This window comes from Camelus ferus, chromosome 7 (genome assembly GCF_009834535.1).
Source record: "Camelus ferus isolate YT-003-E chromosome 7, BCGSAC_Cfer_1.0, whole genome shotgun sequence".
In the NCBI taxonomy this organism is placed as follows: Eukaryota; Metazoa; Chordata; class Mammalia; order Artiodactyla; family Camelidae; genus Camelus; species Camelus ferus.
The window spans coordinates 58,356,230-58,377,408 of NC_045702.1; the positions used below are offsets into that span (position 1 = coordinate 58,356,230).

The 21,179-nt window shown below is 44.6% G+C and overlaps 1 long non-coding RNA gene across 2 annotated transcripts in view; it reads right to left on the bottom strand.

Moving 5' to 3' along the window:
* Positions 1-17,544, bottom strand: part of LOC116664963 — a 48,636-nt gene extending 31,092 nt beyond the window's left edge. For both annotated transcript variants that reach the window (XR_004321529.1, XR_004321528.1), the window contains exons 1-2: positions 16,950-17,544; positions 10,926-11,049 (exon numbers count right to left, since the gene is read on the bottom strand). This is a non-coding gene — a long non-coding RNA (uncharacterized LOC116664963). The remainder of the gene's footprint in view (positions 1-10,925; positions 11,050-16,949) is intronic.
* Positions 17,545-21,179: the final 3,635 nt, after the last annotated feature.

Consider the following 21,179-nt stretch of genomic DNA (forward strand, 5'->3'; position numbering starts at 1 on the left):
TCTGTTCAAGTTCAAGAAAGCATTAAGTGATTAGTGGTTTTTGAAAAATGATTATGAAGAAATGAGGCTGCTTTCACAAGCCATGGGGCTTTACACATTCTTTTTATATGTGTGAAATGAAGGTCACAACTTAGATCTAATTTTCATGACTATCTTGGGAATTCTAGAATATCAGGGCCAACTGTGAGTCCAGTTTGCAAGAGGGCATACTCATACTCCTGGGAGAAAAGGCAAAAGCCACTTCAGATGTGATGGTTGGATTCCTGGGGGTAAGGTGATTCAACTGAGCAAAGGATGCATTCAAGGCAGCCCCCAGGTCTTTCTCACTGGGAATCAAGGGTCAGTTAAGCAACTGGGGCTCCCTACAGGTTCTGAAGTGGCAGAGACAGGGAAGGACAAACCCAGTCAGAAGTCATTAGAAGAAGCTGAGGATCAAAAGCAGAGAACACCATCCACAGTGGTCATTAGTGAGGATACCAGGTCCATAGAGTCTAGGGTAAGAATTCCCCTAGATCAGATTGAGAGCAGAAGGGGAGTGAGGGGAATATTATGGTTGCTGAAGTGACTCCAGGCTGTTGGTTGTTATCAGGAAAGCAGAATGTGGCTGGCCTGAGGCCGCTCAAAGAACCAGAGGCAGGACAGCCCATCGGCACCAGCACTGAAAGCTGTGTTCTCTGTGGCAGCTGTTAATGATGTTCAAAGGCCCTCTGACCTGGATTCTAGAACATTCTTGCCCAGTGAAATTCATCTAACCATGAGGCAAAATCCCCAGCACTCCCTGTCCCCGGATAGTCTTTGTAGCAGCTGGACTGCAAGTGGCAGCCACGTGAGGAGGAGGACACAGGCAGCAGGTGTTGTAAACAATGGCAGGAATGTGACTACCTACCCTGCTCCCCCCGCCCCATGCAAAGGACACAACAGCCACTAAAGAGAATCAGCACCGTTGACACCATGGGGAGCTGGGTGGGGCTGAACATCACGCGTGCTTCCCCAAGCCCTGGGCTGCTGCAGAGCAGGCCCTGAAGAGGAGGCTGAGGAGGAATTCCAGGTCAGCTAGAACCAGCTGAAACCAAGGTGGCTTTGAGAATAGTTTGGTCATTGACCTTTAGCTCATGCCACCTTCACTGTAATATTAAAAATCACTCCCCCTTAAAATGACTATAACTCAATAAAAAAAATGTTTAAAAAAATAAGTAAGTAAAAAATAAAAATCACTCCCCCTGATGCCAAACCAGTTCCGAGGCGGACCATAAAAGGCCATAGAGTGGGCGTGGCCCATTTCCTGGGGAATCTCCACCCTTACCCAAAATAGCAAGAATGTTCCTCCCACTCCTTAGCCTGTGAAATTACTTAACCCATAAAACCCCCCATGCCCTGGGGCTGCTCTCTCTTTCTGAGCTAGTCTGCATTCTGCCTCTGGAGCGTGTATCTCTCTAGATAAACTCTCCCTTTACTATGGCTTGCACTTGAACGCTCACTTGGAGGTCTGTCCTAAGGACTCCTGCAGGTCCCAGGAGGTGACATTTACCTTTCCTGCAACACATCTACTTGCCACATCATCTTTTTTTTCTTTTAATTTTAGACATCACGTCTGAAATTCTTCTGTTAGCATTGCAGTCATGCCTTTCAGCTAAGACAATACCTCCTGGTTCCTGTTTTTCAAATGTAAACAGCTCTGGGCAGGGTGACACAAAAAGTTGTCCTCAGTTCCCTGCCATTAACTGCACAGAGCCTGAACCTGCTTGGGGCTGAAGCAGAAACAAGTGACTCCCCTCTGCCAGATACACAAAGTGCCAAGAGACCACCACTCCTACCCTAACTAGAACAAGCCTGAAAAAGGACAGCATCATCTTTACAAACAAAGTGTTAGAGCAGGCAGGTAGCTAGATGTGAGCAGAGAAAGGGGAACACAGACCAAATGCAGGAACTGGGCAGAAAGGAGGGGCACAGGCCAAATGCAGGGAACCATACATCATGTAAACACCAGGGGTACCTGGGCAGAGAAGGAAAAGCAGGAACCTCTGGGCTGATAAGTGGTCACACCTTTGGGGATGGTAAGTGGCCCAGAGGCCAACAAAGAAAGGTGAGATAAGGCAGGAATTGTCTGAATGTAATCTTTTGCTCATTATGCTCTCATTTCAGTAAAATTAGCCTTGCAAGTTAGAAGTACCCATCATGCACCAACGCCATGACACTTCCCATCCGGACTAAATAAGGACAAAAATCCCTCTCTCCTTTGGGAAGGTGGAGTTGGGATGAAAATCTGGGAGTACAACCCCAGGCCCTTCCCTCCCCAATGAATATTCTACTCATCCATTTTCACACCCTATGTAACCAACTTGCCAAAGAAACTCAGGGCAGCTGCTCTCCTGAGCCTGCCTGCTCTCCCCTTGAGAGTGTACTATCCATTACTTAATAAATCCTCACTTTACTTTTTTAACCTCTGTGTCTTGTCTCTGAATTCTTTCTAGGATGGGACAAGAACCTGGAAGACCAGTTATATCCACCGGCAACAAAATCATTTGAAGCAAGTGGTGAACAGGATCCCAGTGAAGCCCAAGGAAGCACAGCACCAGCTCAGCCACAGGTGAGACCGACCTGGCCCCACACTACTCCCCCTCCTCCAAGCTGTCAGCCAGCCTTAAGAGCTTAGCCTCACTTAACTTCTCCAGGAGGCCTCCTCCTCCATGAGTGTAAGAATAACAGGATTGGATCAGATAATAGCCCTGAACCTGCCCAACTTGCCTCACAAGGTAATTATGAAGGTGGAATGTGATAAAGGCTGTAATCTGCCCTGAGTTGTGCAAACACTGACATGGGCTACTTCCTTCCTCTGCCTCTCAAATTACATTAAAGAGTTTCCAGCAAGGAACTCTTGAGGGAAAACTCAACCTGGATGGACACACTCTCGGAACCAGTACACTGTATGCTGTCATTTAGGTCTCACCCCAATGCCAGCCCTTCAACGTGCATCTGGAATCTGACCACCTCTCACCAAGTCCAATGCCACATTCCTGGTACAAGTCACTATCAGAGCACTTCTTGGCAGATCTGTGCAGCTGCTTCTCAACTGGTCTCCTTGCGTGATGGTTAATTTTCTGTGTCCACTTGACTGGGCCATGGGGTGGCCAGATATTTGGTTAGAAGTTTTTCTGGGTGTGTCTGTGGGGGCCTTTCCTGGTGAGATGAGCATCTGAGTCAGTGGACTGAATCCAGCAGATTTCCCTCCTCAATGTGAGTGGGCCTCGTGAATGTCCATTGGAGGTCTGAATATAACAAGAAAGGCTGAACAAGGAAGAATTTGCTCCCTCAGCCTGACTGTCTTCAGACTAGGACTTTGGTCTCTTCCCGACTTTGGACTCGGTCTTGGGATCTCCAGCTTGTGACTGCAGATCATGCGGCTTCGCATGTGAGTCAATTCCAGACAAACAAACAAATAAATATTCATTCACTCGTTCTGTTGGTTCCATTTCTCTGAAGAACCCAGACTCACACGCCTTGCTTCCGTTCCTTCTCTTCAATAGTCAATTCTTCAGGCTGCAGCCAGAGTGAGCCTTTTAAAATGTTAATCAGGCTATGACCTTCTGCTCAAAACCAGCCATTGGGACTTACAGGATCTTTATGGTTTTCTCTAAAATGATATTTCTCTATTTTTCTCCTCACTAATGCTTCTCCAGCTGCCTTGACCTGCTCACTGTTTCTTACACATACCAAGCATATTCCTGCCACACAGCCTTTGCACCTTCTGTTCTCTGTTCCTGGAGTGTTTTGCCCTCGGATCTCCACACTGCTTTCCCCCAGCTGATTCAGCTCCAATGTTGCCTCTTCTGAGAGGTCTTTCCTGCTGGCCTAATCCTTATCATTCTTCTTCTTACTCTGCCTTATTTTACTTTCATAGTGCCTGTCACTACCTAATATTATGGTATGTACTGATTTACTCCTTTGCTTAATTACTGATTTATCTGTCTTCTCCATGAGAATGTTTACCTCATAAAAGCCAGGATTTAGTAGTTCTAGAACTACTTTATCCCCAGTGCTTGGTTCTGTAGTAGTTTGCAGTGAACTGAATATTACTGTACCCTCCCTCCCCCAATTCATTTGGAGAAGCCCTAATGCCCAATGTAATGGTATTAGGAATTGAGGCCTTTGAGAGACATAAGGGAGCAAAACTTGCCACCCCAAAATGTCTCTTTGACATGAGGATTATTTCAAACTGAAGCGAATCAAGGCCCAATGACTCAGGAAGAAACTTTGACCTTTCCCCTAATTGCCTAAAACAATGTAAATAGAAGTCTGTTCCAGGAAGGGAGCTATCACCACAGATAACTATGGTATGAAGTAGGTACAGACAGGGAGGAATCCAGCAAAGTCTGTTTGTTCAAATTCTTCCCTCTGTCCCATTGTCTCTGCAGGGCCCAGCAAACATTTATTTACCAAACATTTGCTTTTCCACTCCCATGTGAATTGCTTTCCTCACATTTGACGTCCTCACCACTACCCTCAATATCTTTTTTGTCTCTAGCTGAAAATGGTACTTAAGGTGAGAGCTTTGACCATATTGGCTAGTTACTCAGTTTTCCTGGGTCTCTCCTATTGTATACATGTTATAAAGTTTGATTTTCTCTTGTTAATCTGTTTCATCTCATTTAATCCTTAGACCAGCCAGAAGAACCTAGAAGGGTAGAAGAAAATGTCTTCCTCTCTGACAGAGGAAATTAGGTCATTAATTAGGTCATGAGAGCAAAGCTCTCTTGAATGAAATTAGTGCCCTTTTAAAGGGACCCCAGAGAGCACTCTCACCCTCTTTCCACCATTTGAGGATACAACAACAAGATGGCAGTCTGTGAACCAGAAACTGGCTCTCACTGGAACCTAGCCACATGGGCACCGTGATCTGAGACCACCAGCCTCCAAAGCTATGAGAACTAAATATTTGCTGCTTAAGCCACACAGTCGATGGTAATTTGTTATAGAATCCCAAACTAAGTCATAGACACTCAATGAAAATTTGTTGATTGAGTGAATTCATAATAGAAAAAAAAAACCTTTAGTAGACACTAAGCATAATACGGCTTTTGAGTTTTTCTCAGGGAGGATTATACAGGGCTTTAGAACGTAATTCTTTAGCCTACACAGAAATCCCAAGAGACAGGTAGATCAGGTTGGCAATAACCTGAAAGGAATCTTCTGATGAAAGACATAATGTGGCCTATGTATGTTAATACTAATTCCTTCCATCGTGAAACAAGCACAGCTGACTTTAGATAATATAATCCCTGTCTAGCAGGAAAATTCTGGAAAGTGGGATGTAAAGGTTTTGCTTTATCTTCCAAATGACATGGAAAATATAACCCAAGAATAGGCCCAAGAAAGGGTTAGTCCAAGTAGGCAGTCGCTGATCTCGAATTTTAGGAACTGACTGAGTTTCTAATATCAAACCCTCTCTAGCAGGAGGGATAAGGGAACCATGGCTTTCAGATCAAGCCACTTCCTGAACAGAGAGTCAGGGTAATTGTAGGAAGGGTACATGTGTAGAGTAGGAATCAGTGTATGCACGTGGCAAAGTGAGAAATAAGAGCAATTAACCTGGTGGTCATGGTTGCAGAAAGGTCAGTGATCCACTGCAAGTCAGGACCTCAAGGACAGTGGGAAAAATACCTAAGCATGAGCAGAAAAAGTGCTGGAAGAGAAAATCACAAAAGATGCACTGCGGTTAAAGCAATAGCAGATGCCCTTCCTTAAAGGCTAGTTCACATTTCTCAAGATGGCGTGTATAGGCATGAAGAGAAAAGTACTAGAAGAAATCATGAATGATTTTTTTTTTTTTACTATTTTTTAGGGTGAAGAATGTATCTTAGCAAGATACAAACCCCAGAATCAACAAATGAAAAGAATGACAAGTTAATGAGGTAAAAAAATACTACAGAAAAAAAATCATTAAAAATTACAACACAAGTAATAAACTGGGAAAAAGTATTTATCCAACACATGACCAAGTATGAAATTCCTTGTTATATAAAGAACACTAATTAATCAAGACAAAGAGAACAAGCCAATGAGAAAACAGACTAAGGACAAAAAAGTAATTAGACTAAAAGTAATTAAACTTGTAAACTTAATCATTTTGAATAGGTGAACTCAACTCACTGGTATAAAAAGCCAAATAGAATTTTTATTTTTCCAAATACTGTGTTCCAAGTACTATGAACTGTACTAGCTCTCTCTCTCTCTCTCTCTTTTTTTTTTTTTAAGTATAGTTGATTCACAATATTGTGTTAGGTTCAGGTCTACAGCAAAGTGATTCAATTATATACATATATATATATATATATATATATATACACACACATTTTTTTCATATTATTTTCCTGAATCGTACTGTCTTGAATCACCTCCCTTTTCCCTAGTGCCTCATCCATATTTGTTAATAGTCAGATGCTATAGTGGTGATTTCTAGCAAATATTTAAGGAAGAAACAATGCCAATATTAAACCAACTCTTTTAGAAAACAGAAGGGGTTTTGTTCCTAAATTAAGAATGAGTTTTTGAACAAAGGTTTGTGGCTATCCTCATAGAAGTCTAATACATCCAAATGGTTTGTTCATTAAGACCAAAGTTCATTCCAGAAGAAAAGCATGTTTTAGGAAGAGGGAGTCTTAGGCTGTTTACTCTGCTGATACCATCACCACCCTAGAAGCACACACTGTTTGTACAAGAAAGAGAAAACCCCGCACACACTCGTTGTTCATGGTCTTGGTTTTAAACTGCTTTCTTCCTCATGCTTGTCACCTGGGTCCATCTAGCTTTCATGCCCTTGGGCCATGGACAATGCTTTTTTTTTTTTTTTCCTTTATCTCACTTGACATGACTATTAGCTCTATTCAGTTTTCTGGGTAATATCATTAGTTCTCCTTATGGTGGCAACTGCCTCTGGCTGTGCCCAGTAAACATGCCTTCGAGGTTTGCCAAGAAGCCTTGCTCCCTCGGCACTGGCCGGGGTAGGAGGCACAGCCACTGAGCTCACCTGTGAACCAGAGCAGCTCTGGACAGCAACCAACATACTTTTCATTGGAAGAAATGTTTCCTCAGGAATCGCAACTAGGGAAATAATTTATATTACAAAATACTGCTTTGGCAAACAATAACAATAACAAAAATCTTCCTTGGGCTGGAATACAGCCAGAGATGGCACGCAATCCTGGGCAGTGTGCATCTTTAGAAAGGAAAGTTTATTTAAAAGCTAGCTTATTGGTCATGGAGAGGTCGCACCAGCAAACACTTCTGCACACTCATGCCTGGCAGTATTATCCAGGAAATTGCTCTGCCTCCGGACTTGTTGCCTGAGTGGCCACAACTGGATGATATTGCCCTGACTCTCTTGACCACAGTTAACTGGGCCAGGAGTGACTATCCCACCAGAGGTGGCCACGTTCCAAGGTTGGCCTGACACAAAAAGATAAGCTATCAGTTTCCTGGGGTTGCCGTCACAAATTAGCCCACACTGGGCAGCTTGAAACAACAGAAATGTTATCTCTTTCAGTTCTGAGGCTGGAGGTCTGAAATCAAGCTCCCAAGGCTCTCGGGAAGGTCCCTTCCTTGCCTCTTGCAGTTCCTGGTGGTTGCCAACAACCCTTGTTGTTCTTGGGCTTCTAGATGCATCACTCTGTCTCTGTTGTCACACGGTGTTCTCCCTGTGTGTCTTTTTTTTCTGTATCCACATTTGATGTCCTCTTTTAAGGACACCAGTCACATTGGACATAGGGCCCACTCAAGTTCAGGATGATCTCAACTTGATCACATCTGCAAAGATCCTATTTCCAAATAAGGCCTCATTCACAAGTCCCAGGGGTTAGGACTTGAAAATCTCCTTTGCGGGGACACACTTCAACCGCTAAACATGGGTCAATCAAAGAGTTTTCTGTTGGGAACATGAATGAAGAGACACACAGGACGGACCACTAGCAGTAGAGTTCAGAGTGGAATGATGTAACGAGCTGGGGTCAGGGCTGTGGCAGCTGAAAGCCGTGTGCAAGCAGGACTTATCTGGGAGCAGGAGAGCCTTGGGGAGGAAGCCAAGGAAGCTGGAGGGAGAGAGAGGGGACGGGAGCAGCCACAGAGGAGCTTCCAGGACCGTTGGGAAGTTCGAAAGCTGCCCTGCACTTCCTCAACTCCCAACTCCAGACCACCTCCAGCTGCATGTTAACCCCTTCTGCTTAAGATAACAGCTTTAACAATGTGTTCCTCACAACTACGTGAGCTAGGATAAAAGCATCCCAGGAGATGGTCCTCTTAGAAGTGAGGGAACAGAGGCCCAAGAGATGTGGTGACTCTAGCCCAGGGTTCTGCGGGAAGGGCCTCCTTCTGCACCTCTCTGAAAGAGTCATATTTACCCACAGGATGCCAGGAACAGGTCATTTGTCTTTTAAGGTGACCCAGGCCTGCTCAGGAGGCACAACAGTGGCACAATAGCTGCCTTTCTATTTCTCTCCTGCAGTCCTGGATTCTGTATCAGTTTATCTTTTCCATCAATCTCACAGATGCATAGAAGAGAAGCCTGCACAGGGCCTGGAATAGGCCCAAACAACCTGGTCAAGAACTGTCCTTTTCACTTGCAACCTGGGACTCCCTGTTCCAGCCTCTCCCCCAGCTGGCACAGAACAGACTGCTTCAAACTGTCCTACCACCAGTGGAAGTACAATTACCAAGGTCCCCAAAAGGAGGAGGCGGGGAGGGGAGGGAGGAGGGGTAAGAGAGAAGGAGTCTATTCTGGGATTATATTACTCTACCCCAGCTTGTTCCCTGCTTTCCGCCACCCTCAATGACAAGTTTTCTACAAGCATGAAATAACTTTGTCATTTGGGGATAATATAATAGGTGCTCATGGAAAACTTCCTCATAGAGCTCTCAGGGGTGAAAGTATGAACAACTAGTAAATTCATTTTATTTTAAATTTAGATGCCAAGAAAGGGGAGAAATCCAGATTGGAAATCAGAGAAGAGGCTTCTGGCTCCATGGTTCTGCTGAGCCCTGGTGCTCTGAGCAGGGTTTTGATCTGACAAGTGAGAATGTGGACATAGGTGATCTTGGAGGTCCCTGTACATTCACTGATCTATGACTCCCTGGGACTACCTGGCTCTACCTGACTCTGGCTCTTAAATACTGCTCTCATTCTAGCAAAGGAGATTAAACTCACTGGATCTGAGAGTTGACCATCTTCAGGAATGTGTAGGAAATTACTACAAATTTTCTTATTTAATCCTCAGCACCACATTGAGAAATAGATTTAACAAATGAGGAACTAGGGAATCAGAAACATGAAGATTTCCAGGACTTGAAATTTGGTTGACAGGAAATACTGGGAGAATCAATATCACTCTGAACTTTTGAGTCATCAGCCTTTTTCCTTTAGAAGGAAACAGGAAGTTAAAAAGAAAAAAAGCTAATGCAGCCTTGAGATACAAACCATTAAATATTAGCTACTAAATGTTTACCAAGGGTTTATATTCATGCAGGGAAAAGTTTGTGCTAAGACATTATATCAAAAAAGCAGACACAAAATTACAAATACAGTATCATCTTCATTTTATAGTCCTCTCTAACGAAACAAACCTCAGCACGCAAAAACAGGATGACCTTTCCAAATCCTGGAGATAAAGACGCCAACATGTTAAATGGCGGTGGGGCTATGAGTAGTCTTTCTAACTTTTCTATGTTTCCCTGATTTTCTGTAATAAATAATTATAATCGTTATAATAAGAGAAAAGCATTATAATTATCTTAAGGAAAGCAATCGCCCAGAGTTAGAGGTTAGGACAACGATGTCTTGGGTGGTAGCGAGGCCACGGCAGGTTGGTACACTGACTCACTCTCCACTGCTGGAGACTAAGTTGCTGAGGGCCCATGGGTCATCTCCAGTCCTCCTCACTACAGTCCCACAGGGATGGTGGGCACACCTAGTACCTGATGGAGAACAAGGGTCCTCTCTCCCATTCCAGGCATCCAACCATAATAAATACTGACTCTGTCCCAAGCACTGTGATCACAATGACCAACCAAGTCCAGGTCATTGCCCTCAAATAGCCACCGTCTACAGGAGGGGACAGTTAATTTCAGAACAGAGTGATGAGGGCAGGAAGCAACGTGCACAGGATGTCATGCACATGTGTACACACGGCAGTGGCAAGCAAACCAGCCCACGGTGGGAGGGAGGGCAGGGTGCCCAGAACAGGTGTGGTCTGGCCTGGCTGTCTGTCCATCATGACCCTGACCCTGAGTCCCTGGACCAACCTGCAGGCCCACGCTCAGCCTGAGCACGCTCTGCTGCTCCCCCATTTTGTCCTCCTCTCTCGGCACCTCCATGGCAGAGCTGCTCGAGATGAGTAGAGGAGGGGCCGGCGCGGGTGAGAGGTGGAGGAAACGGAAGCCAGCCTCAGGGCTAAGCAGCCGCGTGTGCACTGACGTGGCAGCAAAGGAGACTATTTGGGGAACTGAAAGTGGCCTGTGTGGTTAGGACTTGGGAGGGTTCCATCCTGAACGCTCAAGGAAGCTGCTGTGGGGTTTAAACCAGAGTGACATTTAGGTCATATCTAATTTTTAGGAAGCTCACTGCAGGATGACGTGTGGAGGCCAGGAGCTGAGGCAGGCACACGGGCTGCAGATTTCACCTTGACCATGGAGCCAAGTTTTCCTCTTCTTGTCACCATCACACCATAGGTGTCCCAGGGCCCTACCTCCAGCTCAGGGTAACTGTTCAGGGGTTTTTGTGGTATGTGTGAATGTGTGGAGTGTGTTTGTGTGTGGGTGAGTATGTGTGTTGGGGGCAGGGTGCATGGGGAGGTGGTGTGTGTGTGTGTGTGTGCGCGCGCGCGCGCACGGGGCAGGGTGTCCAGGGTATAGCTGTGCATCAGCCCACATAGGCTACTTACTCTAGGAAAAGTCGCCCACGGGTGGCTGTCATTGGTCGTGGGGTCTGCCTCTGCGTGGCTTCTCCTTCCCGGGTTGAGTTTCCTCTACTCCACGCTCTCCAGTTCTCATGGTAATTTACCTAGTCTGTGCCAGAAAAACACTCTGTCAGTGTGTCTCTGAGTCTTGCAGAAGCATTCTATCTGAAGCGGGGAGGCTGAGTGGCAGAATCCCTTTGTGATGGCAGAGACTGAATGGTGTTCCCTGCCCCCCACCCCTCCCCGAAGATCCATCCAAGTCCTAACCGCTAGTCCCTGTGTGTGTGATCTTATTTGGAAATAGGCTCTTTGCAGATGTAAGTTAAGGATCTTGAGATGAGACTGTTTGGATTTTGGGTAGGCCCGTTCCAATGAGTCCTGCCTTTAAAGAGGAAAGAGGAGGAAATTTGAGATACAGAGACACACAGAGGACAAGGCCATGTGAAGATGGAGACAGAGGTTGGAATGATGCATCTACAAGCCAAGGAATGCCAAAGATTGCCGGAGCCCCCCGAAGCCAGGAGAAAGTCACCGGATGCTTATTCCTCAGAGTCTCCCAAAGGAACCAAACCTGCCAACACATTGATTTTGGACTTTTGGCCTCTAAGACTGTGAAATAAAGAGTTCTCTTATTCTCTTATTGGAGAACATTGGTTCTCTTCAAAGAAGCCACTGAGTTTGTGGTCATTTGTTGCAGCAGAAAGGAATACAATGACACATTATAAGCAATCTCATGAGAGCAGAGGAGGGGCTGATTACTACTTAAAGAGATTATCTCCACGCAGGCGAGAGTCAACAAGGGCTAAGGCAAAGTTGGGGCAGCAAGGATGGAGAGCAGGAAAGAGATGTGAGAGGCATGTATGATCTATATTGAAGGGCAGGTTATTTCCTCTTAGACTCCAATATCCTGAAGAGGAGGCACATCTCCGTGCCAATCACACACAGAGCACAACACCGCTGCTCTCTCCCCAGTCACTTACAAACTCTTACTAACTACATAGATGGTGTTATAAAAGGTGGCAGCTAAGAATCAAGACTATAAAGTGTAACACGGTGTTAAGACTAACTCTTTTTTTGTCTTGAAACTTCAGCAGAGGCTGCAAGTTTCAAGGACCAAACAGTAAGTGCCAAGTACTCCCTCGTTTTAAAGCAAGGCAGAGGGTGATGGCCCACGCAGAGCATGTGAAGAGACTGTGAAATGGTTTTGCCAGCATCAGCCCATCACCCACCTCCAGACTCTGAGAGAGAAGGTGAAGAAGGTGAAGAAGGGGGTTGAAGAGGCTCCTGTGAGGGGTTCTTGGCAGAGAGATTTCCATGTGCTCCTTGGACAGGGTTGTGGAGGTGTGAGTGGGGCGGGTGTTTCCAACTCACTTGAGTTGATGAGAGGAGCTTAGAGAAAACCACATTTGGAGAGCTCGAACTTGCTGCCTTGACTTTGAGAGTCATTGGAATGGTTACCTGCCTCCTGCCTGGGAAACCAAAGCCAGGAGGTGGAGCGGGGAGCTGGCCCTGCCTGGCAGCAGCTGCAGGGGGGAGCTGGTTGCTTAGGAATGGTCTGGACTATTACAGTTTGGCAGAGCACGAATGACTCAGGGTGTCCTGTGGGATGGGACCAGGGGGAGGCAGCACATAGGGTCATTTTGAGAGGAACCCGCATCCAAATAGGCAACCTAGTGGGAGGCTGGGATTGGAGAGTGATTCTACCAACTGAATGGCCCTGTCTCTGGGAACCTGGAGGCAGCGGAAACTCACAGGCAGACACCTGGTAAAAGGACCACTTAACTCCAAAAACCATCAGGTGAGAGACTTGTCCAGCAACAGAGGTTCTCTAAACATCCCACTTGAGTGCCAGTGAGACTCAGGGTTGGCTCTGGCTTTCATCCTGCCCAGGGACGCCGCTGAAGATTACAGCTGCACGTTTCAAGTTAAATATTTTGTGCCTATTCCTTCTAGTCGCCAATCTTCTGGTGCCCAACCCCGGAGGGGCCCCAAATGGTATCCAAATGATGGGAAGGAAATAGAATACACACTAAAGAAGAATCATAAAACTAAATCATCCTCCCCACTGCACATTTCTCAGCCTGAAGTAAGCCTGACTCAGGCAAGGGGACAGGTATTAAATTGGAAAGGACTTCTGAGTTTCACTATTACCTGGGGCTGACTTTTTTTTCATTTTTGCAGTTTTTAGTTGTGCTTGTATTCACCTTAGTTCATTAAAAATGTACTTGTTTTAAAGATCCTATAAAGTAGCCACTCACTGAGGTGGGATATAGGTCACCCTTCCCTGCATGGTTTTATTTTTTAAGCAGTATTTTTTTATAGGAATCTTATTGATGACACAGAAGTTATAAAAATATCAGATATAATGATGTATACAATACAAATAAGACAGAATAATTAAAATTTTGCATACTATAAAAATATACTTATTACACATGTTCACCACGTGGACAGATGCATGGAGTGGGAAGCGTGTATGACAGGAAGCTGGGGATTCCTTTGTGGTCACTCAAGTGTCCATATGCAGTGATACTGATTTCCCCTCCACTACAGTGAATAACTGTCACTTACAGAGGCAAGTATTCTATACACATGCAAATACACAGGATGAGTTTTGACCTACTACGTATACGTAATGTCTAAGGAGACATTACTGTGAATTTTCTTGATGCTCCCATGAAGGTAGTTGGGAGTAAACCCCATGCAAGGAGCAGGCAGCATCAAGTCATTTATTCTGTGTTGAACTTAGAAGTCTAACTCTTAGATTTGTAAAGAGCGTTTGTCTCCTTTTGCTACATTTACTTCACAATTGACATGCACATAGAATGGGGGGGATCCTGATGGTTGTTTCAGCTAACAGTGATAACTGAAGTCCTCTTAAAAGTGTGATAAAAATTTTATAATGTATTTTAGCCACTCACTTAACATATAACATGAATCGTGTACATCTTTAAACCAGAAAGAAGGAAGTGAATCTGAATTACAATGTTTTTAACTTTATAACCTATGGTTTCTACCACCAAGGAAATTGACACAACTGCTTGTTTGTTAACCAAATCAGGTACTAGTCTGTGTTCTAAGAGAAAATCCAGAAACAGAAGAAATGCTACTCCTTTTCTCTCTGGGGCTTTTTAAGAAAATAGAGCAAAATTATAAATTTGTTAAAGTTTCTATTAAGCAGTGGTTTTTTTTTCGTGTGTAATTGTCCAGAGAACAAGTGAAATAAGAACTTGCTAATACCGCAGGAAAGTTAACTTTCAGTGTACTTCCCGTAAGGAGTCAGGAACATTGAACAGCCATTCAGACAGGATTCTTGTATACATCCTTGTGTATCCTGCTTTGTGCCAATTGCTGTGGTCAGTGAGTGGCAGGGGGCCCGGGTGCAGGAGGTTATGCTTGACAATTTATGTTTAAAGATCATCTATGGAGATTTCTCTAGTTGAATAGGAACTCTTCTATAAAAAGGCAGCAGTTTCTGTGAACCTAAAGACAATATTTCTCCGAATGCCTTTAAGTTACTTCCTGAATTGCAAGTTCCTACTGAGTACTAAAGTAACTCTAACATGTTTCCTTGGTGACTCATTTTTAAACTTACTAAAATTTGAGAACCAGAGAGTCTAGGTTAAATAATGTAGTTTTTCCAAAGCTGAATGGGCTCATTTAGAGCTCAGGTTTTCTGCCCGAAAAGCAGAAACAGCTTCTTGAAACTCCTAGGTGGGAACACTACTGCTTTGATGACCTGTGATTAAATGAATTGGTCAGTCACAGTCGGCAACATACCTGTTCTCCTTGGTAAGGGTTTAAGACACTCCAGAATAGACGCAGTTTGCTGGTCTTGCACGGGCATTTTCATTCTGAATGTCTCCTGAGAGACATACACCACATACAGGAAGGAGTTCATCGTCATCCTTCTGAACTCCATACACTTTAGAAATTGCCATGGAAACGCTCTCCCCTCCCTGTCCCTTCCCCAACAGGAAGAAGGCTTGATTAGCATTCAGCTGTCCATCCTGCGAATTACTCTGATTAATTACCCTTGTTAACATGATCTGGTCCGAGGAGCATGGTTTCATCCAGCACAGGAAGCTGCTTCTTGCCCTGGTATCTTTCTGTTATTGCTGGGGTTTTGGTAGAGCGCTGCTCTGAGATCCTTCTGTCTGTTGGAGGGTGCAGGTGCTGCTTGAGAGTCTTCCCCCACCCAGGGGAGTGAACTGCTGCGGGGAGGGAGGCGGGGAGGTGCTGCTGTGACTCAGGTAACAGTGATTTCTGCTATGTACCCCCAGCCCTGCAGCCGGGTCAGTTGAACTGGACTTCTTGTTATGTGACAGTGACCATAAAGGTGACAGCACTTGCCTGAGATTTCTTCCAGAGCAGGCCTAGAATGGATCTATAGGGCAGGTTTGAGGATAGGTGAGAAGGAAAAATGTCGCATTCTGCTTGGATCTGCCAAGCCCCCCTCATTGAATAAACCAGCTATTATAGGATTAGGAGGATTTGGTAGTCTCTTTTAGTCCCTTTATTGCAATGATCATCCCTTTTTGAAGTCATGATCTAGTAGACTATTTTATTGATCGTTCTTTCAGGGGACTTCTCTTGTTCTTTTAACTGGGAGTGGTTCCTCTGCATCTTCATTTTACTCACATTTCTCTGGCTCTATGACTTTAGGAGTATCAGTTATCTACTGTGGTCTTGAAGGGCTGTTTCATTTTTTGTTTGTTTTTATTTAAAATAGGAGGGTTCCTATGTAGACTGTGTGCATCTAATAGTTTTGTTGTAGGGCTGTTCTCAGTACGGATGGTTGCCACGTCTTTCTTCCATGTATGTCGGCTGTTATCCCTTTGATTGGGGGTGTGGTTGGTGTTGCAGTGATCAGAGCCTGCCCTGATCATTGTTGTTGACCAGGGCCTCCTTCTTTGTTCTGTGGTTGTCACAGCCCTGACAGGGGCCAGGTCTGCTCACTGGTTGTTGCTAGACCTGTTTCTGAGCTGTGGTGTGTGGTAGGCAAGGTTGGAGCACTTCAGCTGGGAGGAAGAGTTGGCAGGAGATGGACACTGGGAAGTGCCCTCTGTGGTGCTGTCTGTCACATGTTATCTGGGCTTACAAGGTACTTTGTTGATGCTGCCTTTGCCCCCGCCTTAGCTGCGGGAATGTCAGCCACCTGCTCTGGTGTCCCCCAGTTTCTGAGTCCCAGGAACCACCAGTGCAGATCTGCCAACGTTAGGCGCTATAACGAGCGTGCACACACCTGAGTCTCTGGTATACCCCCCAGCCCCGTCTCCGCATACAGTACTGCACACCAGCCTGTTGTAAGTGCCGGTGCTCGCCCCCAGCGTGAGTCAGAACTCTGCTCACTGCCCATCTGTCCCAGAGGCGCAGGTCCACAAAGGGTCCAGAGAGAACAAGTCTGCCATCTCTGCCTGGGGCTGTAAGCAAATCTCAGACCCGCCCAAGAAGTTGCAGGGCTGCAGGGTATGGATTCAGCCCTGCCTCTGCTATGACGGAGCCCCACCTCTTCTCGTGAGAACACACCAACAATGGCGCCAATCGGACAAAGCGGCTATGGCGTGGCTGCGCTGCGCCCCTCCCCCCCCAACAGTGGACAGTGGTGGTTTTTTAAAAAAATTTTGAGGGTCCCAGGCTGTTCTGTTCCGCACATACCCCCAGCCAGAGCTCAGACCGCCCTCCAGTGCCCTGAGGCTGCCTCTGGGCAGGGGGCCCCAGCCCTCTGCCTGGGCTCCTCACCGATCTCCAGCGGCCAGTCCCGGCTTGTCCCTGCCGGCTCGCGTCTAGGGCTGGGGGTTGCAGAGACCCTCTGTACCAGTTTCCCTTAGTTCTGTCTGCTGTCACTTTCTCCTCCCAGCCTCGAGCCTCGGAATCTCCGCTTCTGTCCCTGCTGACCTCCCGTTTAGGGAGGAGGCGCCCCAGCATGAGGGTGCCTTTCTTCCTCTGCCACTCCCTCCTCAGAGGACCGGTCCTGCAGATTTTTTCTTTTCCCTTTTTTTTTCTTACCAGATTTTGTGAGAATCCTCCTGTATTTCGAAATGAGAGACATTTTGCCACAGTTCAGTAGGTGTTCCGAGCGATTCAGTGGGTTTGTAGATGCAATTCTTGGCATATTTGTGGAAGAGGCTGAGTTGTGAGTCTCTCTACTCCGCCATCTTGGCTCAACCCCCGGATTAAGAAGACGTGAGGACTGATTGGACACCTGTCGTGTAGGATGGGTCTTTTCCTGGCCCCCACTTATCTCATGTCAGGGATCAGGGCAAACCCCACAATGTCACGCAGCATGGGCTGAGGGAGAGGCTTTGTTAGGGGAACGGAGGAATTACCAGGCTGGGTCATCGCGGGGGAAGAGGGAGCAGGAGGCTTGCGTTCTCCCAGCATCCCACAGACAGGAGTCCTGGGCAGGGTGCCCTGCGCATGTGCAGTCTGGGGCTTCGTTCCAATGACGGGACCTGCCCCCTTGATGCTGTAGGGGAGGAAGCAGTTTTCCCTAGACCTTCTTAGGACTCTTGGCTGAATCTGAAAATTAAAACTGAGACAGATTAATGAAAGAAAAGTATATAAATGTATTTAATATAAGTTTTACATGACATGGGAGCCTTTAAAAGAAAATAAAAACCCAAAGTAACAGATCTAAGTATTTTTATTCTAGGTGTTCAGTGGCTCCACCACCATCTGGCTGTGGGAATCTAGGCAAGTTGCTTTACCTGAATCTCAGATTCCTTGTTTACAAAATGCTCACAGCATGGCTGCTAGCTGCCCCCAGGGTGAGTGACCCAGAGAGAACAGGGAGTAAGGGCCTCTTATGACCAATACCAGAGTCACACACCATCACTTCTGCCTTATTCCATTCCTTTGGAGCCAATCACTAATCCAGCCCATAGTCAAGGGGTGGAGAATTAGGTTCCACCTCTTGAAGGGAGGAATTGCAAAGAATCTGTGGACATATTTTAAAGCCTCCACAAAAGAGTAACCAGATCATTTACCACTCAAACTCAGACATTTTAAAGAGTGAATGGTGATGTCATTAATAATCAAGGCTGCACAGTAAGTGTAAACTGGGACTTTCCCTGGGCAAACCAGAATGTCTGGTCTCTGAGCTACAGGTCTTCCATAACCTCTCATGAAGATACATCTCAGACCAAGACGCATGTGCAAATATCTATTACAGATTGACCTCTGAACACTCATACTGCTTGCTCTGTAAGCTCAGCGAAATTCTAGCCCCTTGATCATCTAGGAATCCCAACAAACAACTTGTCTGAAAGGCTAATCACCAAGCAAAATGAGAAAATGATTCTGAGCAAAGATCAGCTAAATTCAGAGAGCAATTTTTGAAGCCCTTGCAGAAATGTCACCCAGAGTACAGCATCTTTCACGTGCAACCCACTTTTCAAGTGTAGATTTTCCATTAGGAGACTTCAGGTGTTCACAAACATCTCCTTGGGTGTAGAATAAAACCAATTGAAACACACACCTACATATCACACCATGCTGAAGCACTTAAAGTAAATTTCAGACTGTATAAAAAGACACTATAACTGTGTTCCTAAGCAACCTTCAGTTTTTAACAGTTCCATTTAAAAAAAAAAAACAACTATCCTTTCAAGGGGAAAATGAAAGCTTCAGGCTAGGGAGAGTCAGACTAGGAGTAAAACTATGTTTCCTACAGAATTTTCATTAATTAAGTATTTTCTTTTATAGTGTATCACCATCAAACCTAAATAGAGAAGATGCAGTACTGGGTCACTTCCAGTCTTTCTTGAGAGTTACAGCCTCTTTTTTTTTTTTTTTTTTAACTTACCACAGAAACACTAACCTTAGTGCCTCTGTAATTTATTTCGATTATGAGTAAAACCCCAACCACCTACTCAAGCAAACAGAGCAACTGTTTTCCAGCCCTTTTCCAAACCTTGGTCCTAGTGCCTGATTATGCTAACATGATCACTACAGTAGCATGTACTCCACCTTCTTGATGGTGTCATAACCACCTCGCATCACCAAAATCTAATGCCACAGGGGAAGCACCTTTCGAATACTTTGATAGTCAAAGTGTGCCATAATTTGGCCCAGTGCTATTCTGTAGAAAAATAATTAGCCACATATGTATCTTCAGATTTTTAGTAGTCATATAAAAAAGTAAAAAAAAAAAAATGGAGTTGATTTTAATAATATATTTTATTTAATCCAATATATCCTGAAGGAGTTCAGAGTATCATATCCCCAAATATGCTACGCTGGCATAAGGATTATTTTGGCTGAGGGCAACTGGAAGAAAGCAGACAGAAGGAAAACTCTCTGCCCTCCCCCATTCTTCTAGGAAGGACAGAACAGTCCTTTTTTTTTAATAAACTTTTTCATTTTTCAGTTTTATTAGGTAGAATTGTTACAATTTGACTGCACATATACAATATATTGCATGTAAATACTTATACAAAATACACTGCATGTGCTTTTTAAAATTTACATATATGCACTATTCATTGTTTCTAAGAATGTTTAGAGTTTTAGCTTTTTAAACTTACATAGTTATCAAAGGACAGAATTATTCTTAATTGCTGGAGAAACTCCAGAATTTTATCAGCCCAGAGATAGCACCAGAAGAATCCATAAAAATCTTGGGAAAACAATCCTTATCTTCCATTAGTTTCCCCACACGTTTGCTTTCCCACAATTTGCCAGCCCTAGAGGCTCAAAGCCCTGTTCCTTTGGCTTGTCACTTCTGTGTGAATTTACTGTTCTTTGTTAAGATGTGATTTAAGCCCAAGTTCCAACCGTCCCTTTGATTTACTCATCACTGAGTACCCCCATGTGGATGTGTGATGCACGAGTTAATAAAATTGTTTGTTTTTCTCTTGTTCACCTGTCCTTTGTCTAATTTACAGAGTCCCAGCTAATGAACCTAAGGTGGGGAAAGGAGAAAATGTTTTCCCTCCCTTACAGTCCAAAATATTATTTCAACATAGAAGCAATTGTAAAGAAAAAGAAGTGTTGCCTGCCTTTCCATTTCTACAAGGATGAAGCCATTAGTCACTGTAGTCACCCACTGGCTGTGCCCCCAGAGGGGAAATCAGGATGGAGAAACATAGGAAACCTTCCTGTGTTTGGAATGTGCTTTGAATATACTGGTCCTTAGATAGTTAAGAGGCATATCTAAGGAAAAATTCCAATGACCTCAGATTCTTGTATCTCCCCAAACATAGAAAAGCATGAAATCATTGACTTGAGATGTCTGTTCTTCATGATTGGCAATAATCTTGATGCTTGACTACATGTTTTTCCCAGCAAAAAGTCCACATATGTCCCTGTTCCTCCCTTCCCTTTCAGAGCAATTCTGCAGAGCTATCTGAGAGGCTGTCTCCTGGCCTATAGTTCTCGGTAAGTTCCCCAAATAAAACTTAACTCACAGCTTTTACATTGTGTGTTTTTTTTCAGTTGACATGATATCAAACTATTAATGAGCTTTTTAAAAAGTTAAGTTTTCAAAATCTGGTGTGTGTTTTACATTCACAGCAAATTTCTATTTGGACCAGCCACATTTCAAAAGCTCAGTAGCCACATATGGCTAATGGATCCTGTATTGGACAGACTAGCCCGACCAGAACCTGATGCCTTAAATTTCTGTCAACCATACTCATCCTTACCTGAAACACTCCAAGATTATTTGGTTCATATCTTGATAGGTGCTGTTCCCTTCCCTTAGAAATTCCTTCCCCTGTCTCAATCTTTTGAATCTTGCCTGCCTTCTGATGTCATCTCAAATGCAAGACAAAGCTTTTCTGTCTGGGCCAGAGGTGTTCACTCATTTATCTTTTGGATCATAGCTTGTCTTAATATATGCATGCATATCTTTTCTCTTTATTTTCTTCTTGAGAGGAAGCATTGAGACATTTTTGTTTCTCTTCTCAGACCTAAAAGATTGCCTTGCACACAGTAGGAACTCAATAAGCATTTGTTGTTTTAAAGTGGACTGCACTGAATTCACTGCAAAGGAAAGGGACTTATCTATTGATAATCGAGCCACTGATAGCCAGAGAAACATCTGCCTAGCAATATGTTTTCTACCTACTGGGAAACCAGAGGCCTGCTTACTTGTCACTCTATATCCAAAGCAACCATTAATTACAGGGAAAATGTTTACAGTGTGTGGTAATTCAAGAAAGTCCTCAACATTAAGTTGATGATTATATTTTATTTAGGTATTATCACTTTAAGGCTGTGCAGGGTTCCCTTTTG